The sequence below is a fragment of the Cannabis sativa genome, chromosome 7 (assembly GCF_029168945.1).
Source record: "Cannabis sativa cultivar Pink pepper isolate KNU-18-1 chromosome 7, ASM2916894v1, whole genome shotgun sequence".
Classification (NCBI taxonomy): Eukaryota; Viridiplantae; Streptophyta; class Magnoliopsida; order Rosales; family Cannabaceae; genus Cannabis; species Cannabis sativa.
Genome location: NC_083607.1, coordinates 40,143,321 through 40,167,773, shown reverse-complemented (window position 1 = coordinate 40,167,773; position 24,453 = coordinate 40,143,321). Strand labels below are relative to the sequence as shown.

Sequence of the window (24,453 nt, the reverse complement as noted above, 5' to 3'; positions counted from 1 at the left end):
GGTTTGACTGGGTTTAAAGGTCAGTTTTGACCTTGCTTTGACTGGTTTATTTTGTTGTGGTGTAGGGTATTAATTCCTACAAAATCTAAACATTATTTACTATATATACTCTACATGTTGGTTCAGAAGTTTCATTGCAGATTATGGTGTTCCTTCCATGGTATTGGTGTGGACAGCCTTGTCTTTCAGTATACCAAGCAAAGTTCTCTCTGGAGTTCCTAGAAGGCTCCACAGCCCTCTCCTATGGGATTGTACATCTCTACGCCACGGAACTATTATCCAAGTAACAAAACATATGATTAAATTCATAGAACATCATATCAATATATTGCAGATAAGTTAGAAGAAAATATACCACATTGATAAATTGAGATAATACAAATTGGTAGCTCAATACTAACCTACTAAATCTTCTTCTTTAGGTTTTGAAGCACTTTTTTTAATTGTTAGAGAGTCTCACATTATTAATGTGTGGAAATTAATAGAATATATAAGAGGAATGAGCTACTCCTCTCATTGCCAATTGGTTTTGAGATGGAACCTCATTCATCTTATTCCCATATTCTAACATGCTATCAGAGCAAAAACAAAAAAAAAAATACTATCTAACAAAAAAATAATCAATCGAAGTAGAGCCAAGAAAAAGGAGCCATCAAAAATCTAAAAAAACTGATCCAAGAGCCAAGAAGTCAAGAAAATGTAACTTGTGATTCGGGAATAGTGAGCAAAAAAAAAAAGAGCCACCAAAAATCTAAAAATACCCATCCAAAAAGTAGAGCAAAAGAGGCACTTGTGATTAGGAATAGTGAGCCAAAAAAGAGCCGCTTATGATCGAGTTGTCCAAGATGGTGAACATATAAAATAACCACCATCTTGAGAGAATGTTAGAGAATCCCACATTACTAATGTGTAGAAATATAATAGAATATATAAGAGGAATGAGCTACTCTTCCAATTGCCAATTATTTTTGAGATGGAACTTCATTCATCTTATTCCCAAATTCTAACAGCAATAAAGAACTATTCATTAATTCATATTTCATAAGAAATTTAAACGTGTGAGCTTATAAATATTCTAAAATTATATTATCTTAACTACAGGATATGGGAAAGGTTTCTCCTGCATACATATTACCTGCAATTATTCCTGGTGTGATGGTAGCAGGGCTTTACTTTTTCGATCACAGCGTTGCTTCTCAGTTGGCACAGCAAAAGGAGTTCAATCTAAAGAAACCTTCAGCTTACCATTATGACATCTTGTTGCTTGGATTCATGGTATGTAAAATGATTGTAAAAATATTGTTACATCTTATTGTTATGATTTTAGTAAGCTAACAGGAATTGGTCCTAGACATTACTTTGCGGATGACTTGGTTTGCCTCCATCTAATGGAGTGTTGCCACAATCACCAATGCACACAAAAAGCCTAGCAGTTCTCAAGAGGCAATTGAAGAGAAGGAAAATGGTGGAGAGTGCCAAAGAAAGCATAAAGCTCAAGGCTACCAACTCTGAAATCTATGGGAAAATGCAGGGTGTGTTTGTCGAAATGGACAGAAATCCCGTTGTAAGTACTTAAACATGCTAATTCATGTGTTTAAATATGTAACATAAACCACTAAAATAGACATAATCTTCAGGTATTAGTTTTCCAAGAACACAAGGCAAGTTATCTCTATGATTTTCTCTCTCGATGGAAAAAGAGTTGAATTTAACGATGTTATGTTTCTTGGAGACCAATACCAATATTAGGACTGTCTGTAAGAGGCTTCCCAGTTCCAGACTCCTTTTCTTTTAAGATTTTGTGTTGTAACTAGTTGCAAGTGCAGAATTCAGTTGTTCAAGAGCTGGAAGATTTAAAAGAGCCAGTGATGAAAGGCAAAAGCGAATCGGAAAATCGAAAGGATACATTTGATCCCGAAAAGCATATAGATGCACACTTGCCAGTTCGAGTTAACAAGCAGAGACTAAGCAATCTACTACAGTCACTTCTTGTGGCAGCATCTGTATTTGTCGTACCTCTAATAAAATTGATACCAACTTCACTTCTTTGGGGATATTTTGCCTACATGGCCATTGATAATCTACCCGGAAACCAATTTTGGGAAAGAATTCTTCTTCTTTTTGTCACTCCTGGCTGAAGATACAAGTAATATATTAATATAAAGATATATGACATTAAATCTTTGAGAATTTCAATTGAACAAAACACTGATATATTGAATTTTTCTTTTGTGCAGTGTGTTGGAAAGAGTTCATGCTTCGTTTGTGGAATTGGTTCCACACAAATACATAGCCACATTTACTCTGTTTCAAGTTGTGTATTTACTTGTGTGTTTTGGTGTGACATGGATTCCAATAGCTGGAATACTATTCCCATTGCCATTCTTTCTTCTCATCAGCTTAATACAATTGTTCTTCCCAAGTTTTTTGGGTCAACTTATTTGAGAGAACTTGATGCAGCCGAGTATGAGGAAATCATTCCCGCCCCAAGATCTTTTAGCTTGTCTTTCAGGGTATGTTATGTACATAATGATTCCAATTCTTCATTTTCCATAATTTTTTGCAAAATGGATTCAAATTTTATAGACAAGTGGTCGAATGTTGGTCAAAACGAAATCAAAATGCAAAATAACTTAAAAAAGAGAGGTAATTCTACCTATCATTTTATTTCTAAGTACTCATTTATCATACATTTGTCTATTATTTGAAGTCAAAAGTAGTACCTATTATTTGAAGTCAACAGTAGTACACTTAAATTTAGAGGGTATTAGTTACCACTGATCTTCTTTAGCATTTCTCTGTTAGACTTTTATTTGGGCTTACATTAAATTTTATTGGTTTTATTAAAACTTGGGTTGATTGGATAGTTCTTTGCTGTGTTAGCCCATGTTGTTGGTGATCAATTGTTAATGGGCTTAGCATCTGTGAGTAAAGTCTAGGTGAAGCAGAAGTGTGGGCTTTTCTAGTTGACTGAAGCCTTTGATGAGCAGGCCCAGCCCAACTAGGGTTTTGTAGCTAAGTCCCCTCCCTAACTCTATAAATACATATTGTCTCATCACAATTGTATACCTTTTGATAATCAGAGAAAATAAACTGCTTCTGATTTAGAGATCTAGGGAGGAAGACTTAGTTGATAGTATTGCGCTATCGAATTAGAGTAACTGCTGTGGATCAATCAGAGATAATTGCTATGGATCAATCAGGTACACATACTCAATTATCATATACTACTATTGTGTTCTATGTTATATACAAATAGATCTTGGGTTAATTGTTAATTTATTTAACATGTGGTATCAGATTGCCTATTGTATATGATTTAGAATCTATAATTAGTATAATTAATTTGTATATGTTAATTATCCATAATTTCATATCAATTTCGTTATTATTTTATGTGCAATTTTTTGTTTTTAAATCTTAAAACTTTAGGGGTTTTGTTTATTATTAAATTCTCGTTCTATTGATATATTATATGCATGAAATCATTGTGTATATTAAGAGAATTTTAAATTTAAAGTTTTAGGGTTTATATGATTATAATATGAAATTATATTTTGTGTATTTTGATTTTATTGTTTTTGATCTAAAATTGATTATAGATAACTCATTATCAATTGTTTAAGATTGTTCCTACATAATTAATTTCGGATTTAAACTAAGATTAGCATTACAATTTTTTTTTATTGTGTTCTTCAATTTTCGGATTGGTATTGTCTTGAAATCTAGAAATTTAACCTTTAATACCCGAAATTAATAGTGTAAATCAACTAGAAATTGATTCCCGATCGAAACCCATCAATTTCCCCATGTTTTCGTCGATTTTTTGGCCGAAAAACGGGACAGACCCGACTGGAGGCCGAACCGGGTCGTCTGACCCGAATTGCAGGACCGGCTGGAGGAAGAAGACCCAGCCCAGCCGCGAAGCCCACTCGCACAGCCCGCGCGTGGGGGCGCGTGCGGCACCGTCGTGTGTCGTTTTTCGACGATTTTTTTTCCAGCGTGCTTAGAATTAAATTTCTGATTTTTCTATGATTTTTAATTAATTTTTTGACTCCGTTTAATAATTATTATTATTTTAATGATAATTATGTAGTTAAAAATTATTAAAAATATTTTTTGATAATTTTTCGAAATTTGTCAATCATAGAAAATTTTTTGAGTTTCTTCTCGTTCCATATGACATAGTCACTCTCTTGTTTCGTTTATCTTGACTATGTAATCTCCACCAATATTCTTTATTTCACATTTTTTTCCATTAATTGTTGTTCTAAAGTTATAAAACTTGGTTGTTTGATACAAAAATAATGTGTTATGGTGGACACTTTATTTTTTGCTTATCAATATAATAAAAGCAATTATATATCTCTTTTGGAAATTTGGTTGAAAATTATTAATTTTCAATGATTGTTTTATCACCAAATTTAACATGTTGAAGAAAATATTATATTTTTGGTTGACTATATGTGTAATTACTTGCCCAAAGGTAGTATTTACATATATTAGTTCACATTCCATGAAGTGAGTTAATATTAAATGTATATATTTTAATTATTTGCCCAAAGGTAATAATTTAAATATATAAATTTATTATTATTTTTTGCTTGAATTAATACATATTTTTAAGAAATTTATTTGCCCAAAGGTAATAAAATTCTTAAATGATATGTATTTTTTCTTTGTTGTTAACTTCATGAAGGTAGATCATGTGTGTGTTATATTCTCACCCCAAAGGGGAGTTTATAATGACCAGTTGATTCTACAATATTTTCTAATACATTGCTCATATTGCTTATTCAAGTTTTAATTTTTGAATTTTTCAGTCTCATTTTCTGTGAACAACAATAATGCTTCCATTCATATTTTGAATGCTTCCAACTACAAGACATGGAAACGAGATGTGGAATTTACTTTAGGCATAATGGATTTGGACTTGTGCCTACGAGAAGAAAAACTCGCCGATCTTATCGACTCAAAGACACCGCCGAGAGAACTCATCATGCACAATGGGAAAAGTCAAGTCGACTTAGTCTTCTTACTATGAAAAGATCCATTCCTGAACATCTATTGAGTGGTTTGCCAGACACTACAAATGCCAAAGAGTTTTTCAATGCTGTAGAAAAATTATACGACAACTTTGGAGAAAACGGCCGAAAATTTGGACATCTTATGGATGAAATGACAACCATTAAGTATGATGAAATAAAAGGAGTGCGAGATTTTATTACGAAATTGGTGAATGTTCAGTCAAGTTAAAAGATCATAATATTCCTCTTCCCGACTCTTTCATTATTCATCGAGCTCTTCATGCTCTTCCCGCCTCTTTCGGCCTAATCAAGACACCTACAACACTTACAATCAAACATGGACTATCGGCGACCTAATTTCTCGGTGTGTAGGCGAAGAAAGCAAGCTTAAAAGGGAGAAGAATGAATCTGCTAACTATGTTTCTCACCTCAAGCCCAACAAAGGAAAAGGAAAATTCAAGAATAAAAATGATGGTGCTACTAAACAGAATGGTAATGGTAAGGAGCATAAGAATAAACAGAAGAATAACAACGGCAAGTCCAAATACTCTAATGTGAAGTGTTACTTTTGTGAAAAATTGGGGCATCGGAGAACAGACTGTCACAAATTTAAGACTTGGTTAGAAAAGAAGCAAGCACAATCAGGTAATCCATTGGCATGTGTTTGTTTTGAATCTAATCTAGTTGATGTTCCTATTGATTCTTGGTGGTTAGACGGTGGTGCTACCGTTCATGTTTCGCTTCCTTACAGGGGCTAAGGGATCTCAGGAAGCCAAGTGAGAGGGAGTCCAAGCTTAAAGTGGGCAATGATGTTGGAGTTGACGTTATCTATGTTGGAACATTTATTCTTGAATTACAGTCTCGTGATAAGATTATTCTGAACAATACTTTTTATGTTCCTACTTTTAAAAGGAATTTAGTTTCGCTTCCGCTTTTGGTTAAACAAGGATATTCTTTTCATTTTGCAAAGGATAATGTTGACATTATGCTTGACTCTCGAATTATTGGAAATTGCTTTTATTCTGATGGTCTTTACAAGTTGTCATTGGCTCCTTTAGATTCCTCTTTTAATGTTGTGAATACTGTGGGTAAAAGACCTCATATTAAGGAAACATCCTTATTGTTATGGCACAAAAGATTGGGTCATATTTCCAGAGAAAGGGTTGATCGTTTAATTAAGTCTGAAATACTTCCTCCTCTTGATGCTTCTGATTGGGATACTTGTGTTGATTGTACTCGTGGAAAATTGACTAAAACAAGAAAGAAGACTGCAAATCGCAGTCAATCTTTATTGGAAATTATCCACACAGACATCAGTGGTCCTTATTCCACCACGTTGTGCAGAAACAAATATTTTATCACTTTTATCGATGATTTTTCTCGTTATGGATTCACCTATTTAATTAAAGAAAAATCTGACGCCCTTGATAAACTCAAAATTTTTCGAAATGAGGTTGAGAAACAATTAGGAAGAGTCATCAAAGTTGTTCATTCTGATCGTGGAGGAGAATATTATGGTCGTTATACAGAATCTGGACAACACATGGGGCTTTTTGCAGAGTACTTACAAGAAAATGGTATAGTTGCTCAATACACTATGCCTGGTTCACCAGAGCAAAATGGCGTTGCTGAAAGGAGAAATCGCACTCTCATGGATATGGTTAGAAATATGATGAGTAGAACAAATCTTCCAGAGTTTTTATGGGGTGAAGCACTTATGACTGCAACTTATATTTTAAATCGTGTTCCCAGTAAATCTGTTCGCAAGATACCTTTTGAGTTATGGACTGGGCGGAAGCCTAGTCTAAATCATCTTCGTGTATGGGGTTGTCCAGCTGAAGTAAAGATTTATGATCCTAATTTGAAAAAGTTAGATCCGAGAACAAATCGCTGTTATTTCATTGGTTATCCAATGCGCTCAAAAGGCTATCGCTTTTACTGTCCTACTCGTGGTACGCGAATTGTTGAATCTCGCATCGCTAAATTTACGGAATTTGATGTTGCTGAAAAAATTCCTTCAACATCTCTTGAAATGGGGGAGTCATCTAAAGGAATTTGTATTCCTATGTCATTTTCAAGAGATGATAATAGTAGTCTCCATCCTACTCCAGTTGGTAATGCTCCCATTGTTGATGAATATATTGCTCCCGATATCGAAGATGATGAAGGTCCTATTATTGATGAAGGGCTTATTAATGATGAAGCTCCTATTGTTAATGAGAATCCTGTTATTGAAGAAATTCCAGTTGTGGAAGATGTTATTCAAAACAATGATCAACAAAGAGAAGTTATTCCAGAAGTACCTCCTCTAAGAAGATCTCAGAGACAAAAGAAGTCAACAAAGTGTCATGATAATTTTGTTTATCTTGGAGAAGGAGAATATGATATTGATCATTTTGTGGATCCTGTCACTTTTAGTGAAGCACTTAATAGTCCACAATCTTCAAAATGGTTAGCAGCTACGGATGATGAGATCGACTCCATGAAGAAAAATGGTGTATGGGAGCTAGTGTTATTACCTGATGGTTTTAAACCAATAGGTTGTAAGTGGATTTTAAAGGCTAAAAGGGATAAAAAGGGACAGATTGAAAGGTTTAAAGCGCGTTTAGTGGCTAAAGGCTTTACTCAAAGAGAAGGTATTGATTACACTGAAACTTTCTCACCTGTTTCCACTAAAGATTCATTCAGAATTATTATGGCCTTAGTTGCGCATTTTGATTTAGAGTTGCATCAAATGGATGTTAAAACTGCTTTTCTGAATGGAGAATTGAATGAGGAAGTCTATATGTCTCAACCTGAAGGCTACAAGGAGAATGGAAAAGAACACTTAGTTTGCAAGTTGAAACGATCCATTTATGGTCTCAAACAGGCATCTCGCCAGTGGTACTTGAAGTTTGACAAGGTTGTGACATCGTTTGGTTTCGTAGAGAACAAGTTTGATCAGTGTATTTATATGAAGATCAGTGGGAGTCGTTATATTTTTCTTGTTCTTTATGTAGATGACATTTTACTTACCGGCGGTGATTTGTCACTACTAAATGAGACCAAAAATTTTCTCGTCTTCCAATTTTGATATGAAAGATCTTGGAGAGGCATCCTATGTTTTGGGGATTGAGATCCATCGTGACAGGAATCGAAAAGTTCTTGGCTTATCTCAAGAAGCTTACATTAATCGTGTGCTCAAAAGGTTCAACATGGATTTGTGTAAAGCCGGTTACGTTCCTATTCCGAAAGGGGACAAGTTCACTAAGCAGCAATGTCCTAAGAACGACTTGGAAAGAGGAGCAATGAAGAACATCCCTTATGCAAGTGTAGTAGGGAGTTTGATGTATGCTCAGGTTTGCACTCGACCTGACATAGCTTTCGTAGTAAATGTTCTTGGGAGATATTTATCTGATCCTGGTCTTGATCATTGGGTTGCAGCCAAGAAAGTTTTGAGATATTTGCAAAGAACGAAGAGTTTTATGCTTGTGTATAAGCAGGTTGACAATCTTCGAGTTGTTGGTTATTCAGATTCAGATTTTGGTGGTTGTGTAGATGATTTAAAGTCAACTTCTGGCTATATTTTCACCTTGGCAGGTGCTGCTATTTCTTGGAAGAGTGTCAAACAGACTTTGATCACATCATCTACTATGTATGCTGAGTTTGTTGCATGTTATGGGGCATCTTTGCAAGCTTTGTGGCTGAAGAATTTTATTTCGGAGATACGAGTGGTTGATTCTATTTCCACACCTATGCTAATCTATTGTGATAATAATCTTTGCTTTGTTTTCTTTTCAAAGAATAACAAGATTAGTAGTGCTTCTAAACACATGGAAATAAAGTATCTCACTGTCAGAGACTTGGTCAAGAAAGGAGACATTGTTATTGAAAATTGCAAGACCGAGTCGATGTTAACTGATCCTCTAACCAAAGGGTCAAGTGTCGTGCTATTTAATAAACATGTTGTTAATATGGGCATTTTAGAATCTTTTGATCTTTTGGGTTAGTGGGAGTTTTGTTTTCTGTTTGTTTTTAGAAATTATTATTTATAATTTTCTGAATAAAGTTATGAACTACATTTTATGTTTCAATATTTTTTATTATTGAATGGATATGTTTTCAATTATGTTTTGTTATATTCTCGAGAATGATTGAATTGAAAGCATGTGGTTCATATTGTTGTGATCATTGTCTTTTAAATCTATTTGCTTATTGACAATGATATGTTGTTGGCTTAATTCTTTAAGCAAGTTTAGTGACACTTACTTATTTTAAGTGGTGTATGTTTAATTTCACTGGCTTATTTATTAAGCATCACGGTATCAGTGAAATTGAGGACTGATAAGGATATTATGTTATTTTATATTGATCACATGTTGAACATAATTCCTTACCACACTACTAGACTTATTGACCATGTCGATTTAATACTTTGGTATTTGTGATTATGAATGTCTTTTGTTGAGCTAAAAACAATATGACTGTCATAGTTCATTATCAAAGGTTAAATTGGACCGGTATGTTGAGATGCTATCAGAGAACTATCAGTTTTTAAAGTGGCCACAAATGTTTTCTTGTTGTTCAACCCATGAGTCGTTTTCAAATAAAATTATTTTGATATATAATATATATGTATTAAAATCAATGTAGCCCAAGTGGGAGAATGTTAGACTTTTATTTGGGCTTACATTAAATTTTATTGGTTTTATTAAAACTTGGGTTGATTGGATAGTTCTTTGCTGTGTTAGCCCATGTTGTTGGTGATCAATTGTTAATGGGCTTAGCATCTGTGAGTAAAGTCTAGGTGAAGCAGAAGTGTGGGCTTTTCTAGTTGACTGAAGCCTTTGATGAGCAGGCCCAGCCCAACTAGGGTTTTGTAGCTAAGTCCCCTCCCTAACTCTATAAATACATATTGTCTCATCACAATTGTATACCTTTTGATAATCAGAGAAAATAAACTGCTTCTGATTTAGAGATCTAGGGAGGAAGACTTAGTTGATAGTATTGCACTATCGAATTGGAGTAACTGCTGTGGATCAATCAGAGATAATTGCTATGGATCAATCAGGTACACATACTCAATTATCATATACTACTATTGTGTTCTATGTTATATACAAATAGATCTTGGGTTAATTGTTAATTTATTTAACATTCTCTAGATTTAGTTTTGAATAACTTTTGCAAATTGACCTCCCACACTCAAGACAGGTGCTCAATTTTTTTTTCATGGTTGTTCAAATAGTTCAGCCAGTTAATTAAACTTTTAGCCAGGGGCTATTTTGCAATACAAAAATGACTTGTTTTGCCAATTATTTCTGTATTCTACATAAAACCTTATACAAATGTATGGACAGTCATGAGAAGTAGGTGGAGTTGAGGAGGAAGATGGAGTACTTGAGATGTGTGATGGTGAGATATTAGATGAGTTAACAACAAGCAGAGGAGAAATCAAGGTCAGAGCTATGAGTTTCACTGAAGACAGACGTGGTCAGGTGATATCATTATCCCACAATCGATCAATATATAAATTATACATAATGGCATGCATAATTTGATAATCTATCGGAACCTCTCAATATCTTAATATATTTCATGTTTTCGTTAAATTTTCTTTTATAGATTCATCCAGGAGATACTGTGTAAGGGATCATGTCGAGGAGGACCACGAATGAAATTGAGGAGTTGAACTAATATAATATAATATAATATAATATAAATAATAATAATGTCTACACTTCTTAATTATATATTTATATATAGTCTCACTTATTCTGCGGGTTGAGATGCACGAAACCATCAACAACCCGGAGTACCAGGATCTGTGGGACCTAAACTTGGACCCTCTGTCCGACTGGTTCCGTCGCTTCCTCGGGCCCACCTTGGCTCCTTTCGCCGCGGAGATGAGTGGTGAGTTTGCTTCTCAGCTTACCCGGTGCGCGCCCAAGCGGTTCGCAACTTGTGCCTCCCTGAACTCTATCTTCCAGGTCCAGGACCTCTGCCACTCCCTCACGGTGGTAAGTGTTTTACAAGTTTGCTTTTCCCTTTATTTTTCTTTTTTGGGGATTCTTTCTTACACTTGTATTGTTTTTCAGCTTGCTGCTGAGGCTGGCCGCCTCTCCAAGAACATCATTAATCATGGCTTCGTTCTGTCTGATTTTGGGGACATGAAGGACGTCAGGAAGGTCCTTCAGGACCTCACCGCGGAGAGGCAGCTCTACCAGGAGGCTGCTGAGCGCCGGGAGGCGGCTGCCAAGGCCAATGAGGAGGAGGCCAAACGGAGGGAAGCCCAAGCGGAGGCCATGATCCGGGACGAGGCCCAGCGGAGAGACAGGCTGGAGGCCCAGCATCAGGAGGAGCTGAAGGCACAAAGCGAGGCTGCTGATTAGGCTAAGCGGGAGCTCCGGGAGGCCAGGGAAACTTTGGACGAAATGGTTGCCAAGGTGAGATCCTTAGAGGAAACTCACCAGGCGAACTTAGAGTCCAAGGCCGCTCTAGCCGCGGAGTTGAAGGAGCTTAGGGACTTCAAGGAGCAGACCATCAAGAAGGCAAAAAGAGCCGAGCTCCTTTCTCCTGTTTCCTGCGGCCGGTGCCCGAAGCGCTTCGATGATGGGGTCTACATGGCTTGGTCTACGAGCGACCAAAATATCAAGCTTACCTTCTATCCCAAACCTGAGGAAATGATTGCCAAATTTCGGGAAAAGAAGAAGAAGCTTGATGCCATGGTAGAGGCACGTATTGGACCTCGCCTTCCTCCGCGCATTGACTGAGCTGCTTTGAGATTGACCCAGAACAACCAAGATTCCACCCGCTTCTTTTATTATTATTATCTTTTTTTTTTGTACATATTTGCTGCTGCCTTGGAACAATATATTTAGGTAGCAGTTTTTATTCGAAGGGGAGACAATTTTTTAAGGCCTATCCCCCGGCCGTTTGTATGTATATGACCTGCCCTTTGGGTCAGGATATTTTATATGTGATCTTTCTTTTGCCACATATTTCTCTTTTTTAACCTGTCCTTTGGATCAGGATTTTTTATACTTATGCTTTTTATTTTTGTGCATACTTTTTGACCTGCCCTTTGGGTCAGGATATTTTACTTAGTTTGTTTTTCTGTCTGTCTGTGCGGCATACCCTAGTACCCCCCTGAGTGGCATAGAAACTTTGTTTTTAAGGCACTCAGTTTTATTCAACATGCAGAGGAGGTATACATTTGGATGGTACAAACTCTTTGAACAAAATCTAAGTTATATTTTTGCTATTGGTAATATTTTCTGAGGTGATCGGCGTTCCAGGCTCTTGGCACAATGGTTCTATCCATTCTTTTTAGCTTGTAAGTGCCGGAGCCGATCTCGTCCTCGATTTCATATGGTCCTTCCCAATTTGGCCCAAGTACCCCCACTCCGGGTTCCTGGGTGGTTGGGAAGACTCTTCTTAGGACCATATCCCCAATAGCAAATTTTCTGTTTTTAGCCTTAGAGTTAAAATACTTGGTCACCTTCTTTTGATAAGCAGCCATCCGTATTTGAGACTCATCCCGGAGTTCTTCGACTTGATCCAAAGCCTCTTGAAGCAGAGCTTGATTCGTGGCAGAATCGTAAGTCGTCCTCCTGTGGGATGGGAATAATGTTTCTACCGGGACCATCGCTTCACAACCGTACGCCATTGAAAAAGGCGAGTGACCGGTCGTGGTTCTGGGGGTCGTCTGGTAGGCCCATAATACCCTTGGCAATTCTTCAGGCCAGTTGTTTTTGCAGGCCATCAGCTTCTTCTTCAAGGTGACCTTTAGGATTTTATTGACTGCTTCTGCCTGGCCGTTTGTTTGAGGCCTGGCTACCGCGGAGAAGCTTTTCACTACTCCGTGTTGGTTACAGAAGTCAGTAAATTCCTCGCAATCAAATTGCTTTCCATTGTCAGAGACTATTTTGTGAGGCAAGCCGTATCGACATACTATGTTTTTGATAACAAAGTCCAATGCTTTCTTGGTAGTTATTGTCTTCATAGGCTCAGCCTCTGTCCATTTGGTGAAGTAGTCTACTGCTACTATTGCATACTTTACCCCTCCTTTCCCTGTTGGCAGGGACCCGATCAGATCTATTCCCCAAACCGCGAAGGGCCAGGGACTGGTCATCAGGGTGATCTCATTTGGAGGGGCTCTCGGTATGTTCGCGTACCTTTGACACGAGTCACACTTTTGGACATAGTCTATACAATCTTTTTTCATTGTTGGCCAGAAGTACCCTTGCCTCAATATTTTCTTTGAGAAGCTGGGTCCTCCCGTATGATCTACACAGAACCCTTCGTGGACCTCTAGCATGATTTGTCTAGCTTCAGGGTCCGATACACACCTTAAATAAGGCATGCTGAGTCCTCTCCGGTAGAGAATTTGATCCATCATCACATAACGATGAGCCTGATACTGAATCTTCTGAGACAGTGCCCTTTCTTGGGGCAACTCACCTTGTGTTATGTATTTTATGATGGGGACCATCCAGCTGGGTTCTTGCCCAACCGTTAGTGTGGTCTCTTTTATTTTGATGCTTGGCTCTGCCAAGCGTTCCACTGGTACTACCCCCAGCTCTTCGATTTCGCTATCCGAGGCTAACTTAGCCAGACAGTCCGCGTGAGCGTTCTTTTCTCGGGGGATTCTTTCTATTTTGTAGTCCGCGAACTCGTGGAGCAGTTCTCAGACTATTGTTACGTACGCGGCCATCCGCTCGCCGCGGGTTTGGTATTCTCCGGATACCTGGTTTACGACCAGTTGGGAGTCACTGTAGACTTCCACTCTTTTGGCTCCTACCGCTTTTGCCAGTTTCAGCCCTGCTATCAGGGCTTCATATTCGGCCTCATTGTTTGAAGCTGTGAAGTCGAATCGGAGGGCCGCCTGGAGTCGCAGTCCAGTTGGTGATATCATAGCCACTCCGGCTCCGAAACCGTTCTCGTTAGAAGCTCCGTCTACAAATACCCTCCAGGTGGGGATTGGTGGTACCGGCGCATTTGCTGTTGCCTCGGCTTCGTCGTATTCAGTAATGAAGTCTGCCAAAGCTTGGCCTTTTATAGAAATCCGGGGGACGTAGTGCAAGTCGAATTGACTTAGTTCCATTGCCCACTTGAGGAGTCTCCCGGACGCTTCAGGCTTTTGGAGAACTTGCCGGAGCGGGTGATTGGTCAGGATTTTGATCGGATGGGCTTGGAAGTATGGCCTTAACTTCCTTGACGCCATCAGGAGGCAAAATACCAGTTTTTCAATGACCGGGTATCTTGTTTCGGCCCCTATCATGCGCTTACTGACATAGTACACGGGATGCTGAGTTTTTTCTTCTTCCCGGACCAGGGCAGCGCTGTCCGCGTGTTCAGAGACGGCCAAATAAAGAAATAAGTCTTCTCCGAGGATGGGTTTTGATAGGATAGGAGGCTTGGCCATGTGGTCTTTTAGCTTTCTGAATGCCTCCTCGCACTCGTCCGACCATTCGAACTTCTGGCATTTCTTTAGCACGTTGAAGAAGGGTATGCACTTGTCCGTGGACCGTGAGATAAAACGGCTCAATGCAGCTACCTTTCCGGTCAAGCTCTGCACATCTTTATGCTTCTTGGGGGATGGCATACTCAGGAGAGCCTGGATTTTCTCCGGGTTTGCTTCAATCCCCCTTTGGCTGACTATGAAACCCAGGAACTTTCCTGATTTGACCCCGAAGGTGCATTTCGTTAGGTTGAGTTTCATGCCGTATCTCCGGACCACTTCAAAGCATTCTTCTAAGTCGCTTGCATGGCTGTTGCATGCTTAGGATTTGACGAGCATGTCGTCCACGTACACCTCCATGTTTCGCCCCAGGAGGCCTTTAAACATCCGGTTAACCATTCTTTGATAGGTTGCTCCAGCGTTTTTCAGTCCGAAAGGCATGACTAGGTAGCAGTATACCCCCTTATCGGTCCTGAAGCTAGTGCACTCCTGGTCCGCCGTATGCATTTTTATTTGATTGTACCCAGCATAGGCATCCATGAAGGATAACAGCTTGAATCCGGAACTGGCGTCTACCATTTGGTCGATCCTGGGCAGCGGGAAACAGTCCTTTGGACAAGCTTTGTTTAGGTCGGTGAAGTCTATACAAACTCGCCAAGTTCCGTTCGGCTTGGGCACAAGGACCGGATTGGCCAGCCACTCCGGATAGTACACGTCGCGGATCATGCCGTTAGTCAAAAGTTTGTCCACCTCTTTCTCTAGAGCTTCGGCTTTCACCGAGTCGAGCGGGCGTCTCTTTTGCTGTACAGGGGGCATGTCCGGATTGACATTGAGTACATGTGTGATGACATGAGGGCTTATGCAAGTCATGTCTTCTTGGCGCCATGCAAAGATGTCGATGGCGCCCTTCAGCGTTTTTATTATTTTGTCCTTTTCCTCCAAATCTAGGTTTTTCCCCAACCGGAGTACTTTGGTGGAGTCGACGTCGCACACTGGTATTTCTTCGACGTCCTCCATTGGTTCCACGATTCTCTCGGACCCTACACGAGGGTCCAACTCGTCCTCTTCAGCCATCTCTGGTTCAGCGGACTCCCGGACCATAAGTACGGGCAGGTGGGTCACGACATTATAACATTGCCTTGCTTCCCCCTGATTTCCCCTCACAGTCCCGACTCCGGCCTCCTGGGTAGGGAACTTTAGGCACAGATGTCGGATTGAAGTGACTGCGCCAAAGTCTACTAGGGCCGATCGGCCGAGGATCGCGTTGTAGGCTGTCGGACAGTCCACCACCACGAAGGTGCAGTATTTAAACGTGCTCTGGGGAGTGTCCGGGCACAGGGTAACAGGGAGCCTCACTTTTCCCATCAGGATAAGTGTCGTCCCGTTAAACCCTGTGAGCTGGGATCCACTAGGCGAGAGGTCACGATCTGTCAAGCCTATCGCGGTGAAGGCTTCTTTGAAGAGCAGGTTCACAGAACTCCCATTGTCAATTAAGACTCTCGCCACCACTTTATTCGCGATGGGGGTCTCTATGACCAGCGGGTCGTGATGGGGAAAATGCACTGTCTTCGCGTCTTCTTCCGTGAACGTGATGGGTTGGTCCATCAGCCTAGGCCTTTGAGCTGGGAGTTGAGTAACTTCCCATATCTCATTGTGTTTTGCGGCCTCGGCGTATCGCTTTCGCTCCTTGCGAGTATTCCCTCCGATATGGGGACCTCCGAAGATCATGGCTACCCGTCCATTAGGCCGGGGCGGCAGTCCGGGGATATGCTGGGCGTCACCTGCGGGAGCGGCTGGAGCCAATACTCCTGCTATACCCCCTGGTGTTCCCGGAGGCATACCCCCAGCCACCTGATCCGGATTAAGGTGGGGCAACCTATTCTTGATCCACTCATAGAGGTGGCCCAATCGGATTAGATTTTCGATCACGTCCTTGAGATTCTTACATTCATTGGTGCTATGACCAATGTCGTTGTGGTACTCGCATCTTTTGCTCAGATCTCTCTGGGAGCTGTCTTTGTACAACAGCTGCGGTCTCCGGTAGTGTGTATTTTGCCTAGTGGCGAAGTACACACGTTCCTGGGAGTCCGATAGCTCCGTGTATTGAGTATACTGGGGGGTGTACCCCTTTTTCTGGCGCTTCTCTCCCGTCCGGGTGCTGCCTTTGGAGGACCTTTTACTCCTTGATCCTTGGGAAGGGCCTGATAAGCTAGCAGCCGGGACAGCATGTGAAGGAGCTTGCCCATTTACTCCGGACGGGTTGCCAAAATGAGAGGATGCTGGTGCCAAAGCTTGGCCTTGGCTATACCCGGGGGTAGCAGAGAATTGTATGCCACTTGCTTGCGGGGTCGCAGTCGGGGCAGTACCCGAGGGCGATACTCCGGGCATAAACCCTGCTATTCCGGTAGGGTAGTAGCCCCCATAAGCCACGATTTGGGCTTCTTCGAGGTTGATATAATTTTGGACTCTCTTCTGGAAGTCTTGGAGGCTAGCAGCCCCCTCTTGTTGCAACTCATTCCAGAAGGGAGTTCCAGTACGGATTCCTTCTTGGAGAAGTACAAGCTGTTGTCCGTCATCAACCTTCTTGGTTTTCGAGGCTTCCTCTCGGAACCTCTTGATGTAATTTTTCAAGGTCTCGGTGGGCAGTTGCTTGATATTAGTCAAGGCACTGACCTCCAGGTTGACCTTTCTTGCGGCGACAAACTGTCTCCGGAAGTTGGTCCGTAGCTTGTTCCAACAGCCCACAGATCCTGGTTCCAGTTTTTTGAACCATTCCTCCGCGGACCCACTTAAAGTGAGTGGGAAGCACAGACACTTGGCGTCATTGCTGACCCTCAAGACCGTCATGACATGGTTGAACCGTGACAGGTGGTCGCTGGGATCGGAGTTCCCGGTATATGCCACCATTTCGGGCATCTTGAAGTTTTTAGGGAGCTCCGCCTCCAGGATGTGCTTGGCACATGGCTCTCGATCCTCGTTGTCCGAATCGGAGTCGTCTCCCTTCTGTCTCCGGGAGACTCGGGCAATGTCTTTTCGGAGTATGGCAAGTTCCGCCATAATTCCCTCATTCAACGTACCCGAGGAAACCACGGGTCCGTATCTTTTTTGGTCAAGGTGATCCCGAAGGTCACCTTGGTTCCCATTGATTTGATTTCTCAGATCAACGGGAGGACATCTCTGTCCTCTTCTCCCTCTACCCCCGGGTTCCTGGTGCACAGAAACACTTTTCCGGTCCCCTCGATCTTGAGGGCCAAGACTCCCTTTTCGGGGCTTGCCCCTCTGCGGACCCTTCCCTTTAGGGAAATCTGAGCGGACCTTTCGCGGATCCCGCACCTTTTTCTTTCGCCCAGGGGTAGAAGTAGGGTTTTTTGTTTGATTCCCCTCAGCAGGATATCTTATAGGGCTAGGCTCCCTAGATTTCTGCTGCTGGGAATTAGGCGAAGATGTCGCTGGCTCCTTGTCGAGTCCAGCGGTCATTGCCTTGGGGTGCACGTGAATACCAGCTGCTTCCATGGCTTTTTGCATGGCCAGCATCACTTCCTCCATTTTCTGGTTTTGCGCTTTCTGAGCTTCGATCTCGGCTTCGTGATCGATAGCTTTTTGTCTAAGAAGCACCAGTTCTGAGTAACTACCTTCGTCATAGGCGTACTCATCGAGGTTTCCCTCGTAGTCATCGTCGGGGACTATTTCTTCTTCCTCGGACTCCTCTGCTGCTCTTGAGGCTACATCTTCCTCGTTTGGGTCTTGAGCGTCTTCCAGAGGGCGAGGCTGACGAGTATTTCTTCTTGTCTCCACCATTTTTGTGAAGTCAAATGCTTGTTTTGTAGCAGCTTTCTTCAGCTCTCAATGAAAGCACCAAAATGTTGACCGAGGTTTTCGGCAACTAATAAAATATGATTATACTATTGAGCTGTAAGAAAGTGAGAGAAGGATTTTTACGTGGTTGGGGCGTTAATGAGCCTTAGTCCACGAGTCTTTGTTATTAATGGATGTATTTAATACAGATTCTACACTTGAGAGAATGTCACCCTTATAAATACAGAGAATGTTCTTGGTGAGTATTTACTCTTCTTGCTCATATGCAACCCAAGATTCTCGATCCCATTTAATGAGCTTTGAGGGGGTATTTATAGTGCTTTGGTGGGGTAATCCCTAGGATTGTTCTTACAAGTGTATCTGTAAGTATCCATAAAGTTGGGTATTCCCAATGAATATACCATGGGTAATGCATGGTCAAATCCCTAGGTGCTGTAGGGTTTTTATGAAGAATGTCCTTTTTGCCTTGTGATTGATGTGACTCTTCGCAGTGTAGCCGTCGCTAGACTTAAATGATCATTACTGTGGCGCTGCTGGTTGGAGGTTGTGCCGTCAGACTTTATTGCGTGTTGCAGTCCCAACACGCTTCCTCCCATGCAGCATTAAATGCGACTTGATTGCTCAGGAGAAGCCTGACACCTCACGGAGAGGCTTTATGCTATGCGAACGTCCGGGAGCACCTTGCACTCCGGGTGCCTCCTCCGGGACCTGTGCCCAGGGTGTTTCCTTGTGGCGTACAAAGACTTAGCAAATATTCATAAGTTATCTGATCCACGTGTCCCTGTTTGGTTGGTCCACGTATATTGGGTGAAATCAGGGGCAACAATAACTTGAACCAATCTTAGACTGACACACTAATTTGGCATTTAAAGGTGTTAAAAAATAAGATTGAGCGTAAAATTACTTCTAATTAGGGGTCATTCATACTATTTTTTATTAATTAAGGTTATGTGTGTAATAATTTTAAATTATAAGGAGTTTTGTTACAATTATTTCAATTAATTAAGTTAAAAAAAATAGCTAAAAGATCTTTACTTATTAACAAATTGCAAAAATTAATTAATAATTCTTAGTAATTTAATTTTTAATTAATTTTAATTAAGTTTTTACAAGAAAATAAAGTATCAAGTTACAATTTTTCCTTAATTTTTTTTAATTTTTAAATTAATTACAATCATTCAACAATTATCTAATGGTTAAAAATAAATGTAACCATGATAATTACGTATTTGATGTAATCATTAAAATATCCACCATATATATATAAAAAGGAAAGCATCAAAAGGTTGATGTGACAATCTATATGAATTTTCTCTTCTATTCTTTATTTTTTTTTTCATTTATATAATTTTTTAATTACTGTTTCAGCTACATATTTACATATCTTACTATTATAAAAGTATGGTAATGGTGTCTTGGTATACCAATTTTACTCTTAACAACTTTGTAAAATTACAATAATAAAAATAAAAATCAAAAATCAACAAAAACTTTTAGACTTTTGTAATTACTATATTAAAAATATCTTATTAGTATTTATATTAAATTTGGACTATTTTACCCTTATCATCTAATTTTATGACAAACTTAATTATTTTACCATTATCATCTAATTTTATTACAAATAATTTATTTTGTCTTTATTATTATAATTTTTATCTAATCTTATGATTATAAAAATCTCTTAATTGGATGATGTTTACAAATGCAAATATAGCCTTTAATTTAACAGTGTGTTATTTTTTAAGACAAATATATCCCCACTTACACTTAAATCCTTACATATTATTTCTTATGTCATCAATCATTTATTACTTGTTTAAAAAATCAACATATTAAAGATTTTTAGACAATTTTACAATTATCTTATAGTGTTAATATTTATAGACATTTATATTCTTACATAATAATCCACACACTGTTATTATTACTTATATTTATCTTTTTGTTTACAATTTTTTTTAATTTTTTTACTCCTTTTGGACTACTTTGCCCTTTTTATTTCTTTGAGTTTTCAAGTTTTTATCCACTTTTTTTTATCTCAGTCATAAAAATACATTAAGGAGAAATGAGTGGTTCATCCAACTACGTATTAATATCACTATTAGTATAATTAAGTATTGAGTTCCATATAATTTAATGTAATAAGTTTTAGAAAGTATCGCTAACTAATTGTAAAATGAGACGTCTAGAAAGTGATAGGCACCACTGGCGACCAATGACAATACTCTACATTAAAAAAAAAGATCATTTTTATTGAGAACCGGTGGTGCTCAACACCTTTTAGAGGTCACATCCTATGATTGGTTAACAATATTCTCTAAAAGTTATTACATTAAATTATATTAGACACAATAATTAATTACACTAATAGCGATATGACACCTAGGAGAGTGCTAGGTACCAACAATATCTTTTAGCATTTCTCTAATGAAAGTATGATGTGGTCATCATTATCTTTTGCTCATGTGATATTTTATGTGCGTAATTAATTAAATATATATTTTTAAATGAATTAATTAAATAGTTAAGTTCTTTTTAAATAAATAAATAAATTTATGAATAGAGTTAACACCAGCCATTACATGTTGACATGAGCACTCCCATCAATTTCTCTACTCTATTCTTCAAAATACCTCACTGAAACTTCACTTTTTTTATTTTACATCACACTTTTACAATACGACATACATCAACTTCTTTACTTTTTTCTTTACATCATTTAAATATTAATTTTTAATATATTTCATTTATTTTTATAAAAGAAAAATACAATAATATAACACACACATATATAAAAATGTTAAATAATAATAAAATATTTTTAGCTCAATGAATAGTAATCTTTACATTTAGCTAAACACTTGATGGAAGCTCAAAATTGAAATTTTTTCTTTATAATTTGAAGATTGAGCTATTTTAGCTCATCTATAAGGAGTGCTCAGTATTATTGGACTAAAAAATTCATGGATGCTAAATAGATACGAAGATTTACTATAACACTCTTTCAAGAGATGTACTAGAAATTTTCTCTAAGTTTTGAATTTTGCTTAATATATATATATATTTTTTTTTTTTGAAGTGATTACAGGTTGAAAATTTGATAGTAGCATATATCGTAGGAAAATTTTATAGTGCACCCCTAAAAAGGGTGCACCGATGCACCTTCTACTATTTTGAAATTAGAAGAACTTTTTAGTCTATTTTTTTATGGTGCGTATGTTGTAGTTATTTAAAACATTTTACAAAATTTTGATAAATTTAGAATAATTAACAGTATAAAAAGTGGTGTTTAAACAATCTATAATGCCCACTCTTAGAGTTTGTCCTTACTCTTGTATCTTTAATATATTAATAAAATATATTTTTTAATATGTATTATAATTAAGATATAAAAATTAAATTATAGAAATTTTTGATACAATTATCTATGAAAATAAATATAAAATAAAAAAAAATATAAATAAAATGGAGCAAAAGAGCTAGGCACGTGCAAATGCACGTGCCAGCCTCACCTAGTATTATAAAAACTATAAGGTTATGTTAGAGAGTGTTACATTACTAATATGTGAAAAGATAATAAAATATATAAGATCCATGAGTTACTTTTCTTATTGCTAATTAATTTTGAGATAAAATGTATGCAACTTACAATTCTAATATGGCGTTAGAACAATAAAAAAAAAATCTTCTAACAACTATCTCATCTTAAAAAAAAGAATTGATCAAAAAAATAAAGCCACCAAAAATGAAAAAAAAAAAAAAAAAAAAATCCGAAAAATAGAACTAAAAGAATCACTTATAATCACTTATGATTCAGGAATATTGAATCTAAAAGGAACAAATAACCCATTCACAAATGCATTAAAAACGATATGATTTTTTTAAAATGAAGCTTGACATATAAGAAAAAAGAGAAGACATACTTATTACTGCTATATACATTTTACACTGAAACTTTGCTTGAAGCATGATTATTAAGAGTCAAACTCTTCCTCTCGCAAGGAGAGAAATTGTTTGCATTTGAAAAGAAAATTATTTTGTTAAATATTAAAATATTACATATATAAAAGTATAAAGTTAATTAAATTTTAAATTATATTTTTACAAAATTAAAATTATTTATTTTTAATTAAAAATATTTTATTTAAGATTAATTTTATCTTTCTTTATAAATAATAATTAATATTTATGGTATAATTAAGAAATTTTTTTTAAAAAAAAAAAGTTAAAAAAATATATTATTTTTATTAAAAGAATTATAAATTAATCAAATTTTCAAATAAATATTTTTATTGAAATTTTTGTAATGTATTTTATGTTGAAAATATCTTGTTTGGATTTAATATTTTTTGTATTTAAATAAAAAATAACATTTGTGAAAAAAAAAAAAAATAGTGAAGATGTTACCCAAAGCAAATACTTAAAATATAGCATTCTTGAAGAATAAAGATGAAATTACACTATATACCCTTTTTACATTGTCCTCTTTTATTTTTACCCTATTTTTTAAAGTCTATTATTTTTATCTCTTTTTTTAAATTTGTACCAATTTTACTTCTCTTATGTGGGGGTATTTTAGGTACAATATATATAAAAAGAGGTATGATTCAAATAAATATAAAATTAGAAGTAAATTTGATTAATTGATTAATAAAAGTGGTATTTATCAACTTACCCCAAGAATAAAAACAAAACAAAGCCCATGAAAGAGAGCAAATTTTCGACCAAGAACCACTAGCCTCCTCTCTCTCTCCCCGCTGCCACGTGTCAATGCCAGGAAACTTCTGCACCCACGGGCCCCACACGCAAAGAGCATGTCCCTCACTTGTCTTCTTCACTTTCCTCATGCCCAACTGAGTGTCACTCTCCACTCCCAGCAATGTGTGTGTCTCACACACCAGCCCGAGCGTGGGGTTCTCTCTCCGCGTGGACTACTTGCAACAAAAGAAAATATTTTCGCCCCCTGAACTTTGACATGTACTAAATCATGCCCCTTGAACTTTTAAGGTCGTTAAAGATGTCCCCTGAACTATTGAGATTGTTGGATTTAAGAATTTTTTTTCCAATTTTAGTAAAAAAGTCTAACATGGATAAAAATTCAAGGGCCATAATTTAGTACATATCATAATTAATTTGAGGGCCATGATTTGGTATATATCAAAGTCAGGGGATCATGGTTTGGCCGGTTTGGGCTGCAACTTGACAAGTGTTGGGCTCTCATTTGGTTTTCCCGACGTTTTTAAATAGTTGTTTAAAGTATTCCCATCGGTTTCTATAACCGTCGCCTATACGACTATCGTAAAACGGGCATAATAGGCGACGGTTCAAAGCCGTCGCTAATGAGGGTTTCCCGACGGTTTAAAACCGTCGCCTATAACTGGGTATAGGCGACAATTTATAACCGTGCCTTATACTATAGGCGACGGTTTAAAATCGTCGCCTATAGTATAGGGCACGGTTTAAAATCGTCGCCTGTACCCTGTTATAGGAGACAATTTTAAACTGTCGGGAATGTAAAAAAAAAAGAAAAAAAAATACATTAATGGCAGAAAAATTTATATTTTCCCCCATTTTTTTCCTCCATTAGCTTTATAATTTTACCTAAATTAAAATAAAATAACTAATTAATTTTGTTACAATAACAACTAACTTTAAAACACATTAAATTTATACAACAAAAAAATAAATATATATAATAAATAAAAAAAAGTATATAAACAAATAAATGTATTTATACCGAGCTTGGAGAGAGAGAAAGAGAGAGAGAGGGAGACAGACAGGAGGTGGTGGTAGTCCGACGTAAGAGACGAAGATGAGAGGGACACCAACCGGAGGTGGTAATGGTCCGACGTATGCGACGAAGAGTAGAGGGAGATTGACGGGAGGAGGGGTGGGTGGAGATCGATGGACGTGAGAGACAAGAAGAAATGGTGATCGAGAGAGGGAGGAAGACGGCGAGAGAGGAGGGGCGATGGTGCGGAGGCGTGGGTGGGATTTTGGAGAGTTAAGATTTTCGTTTTAGGGTGTGGGAAATGGAGAAGAAATAGGTGAGAAGATATAGGTGGGCATGTGGGAAATAGAAAAAAAGTAGGTGGGCACGTGAGAAATGTGGCAAGAAGTAGGTGATGATTTTTTAATGGACCCTTATAGGCGACGGTTTAAAAC

General features: G+C 37.9%; 1 long non-coding RNA gene and 1 pseudogene across 1 annotated transcript in view; one reads left to right on the top strand and one right to left on the bottom strand.

Moving 5' to 3' along the window:
* The first annotated feature begins 952 nt into the window (after positions 1-952).
* Positions 953-10,684, top strand: LOC115697155 (putative boron transporter 5; annotated as a pseudogene).
* The window catches only part of LOC115697153 (uncharacterized), a 28,169-nt gene continuing 5,726 nt past the window's right edge, over positions 2,011-24,453 (bottom strand). The window contains exon 3 of the long non-coding RNA XR_009688774.1: positions 2,011-2,134. This is a non-coding gene — a long non-coding RNA (uncharacterized LOC115697153). The remainder of the gene's footprint in view (positions 2,135-24,453) is intronic.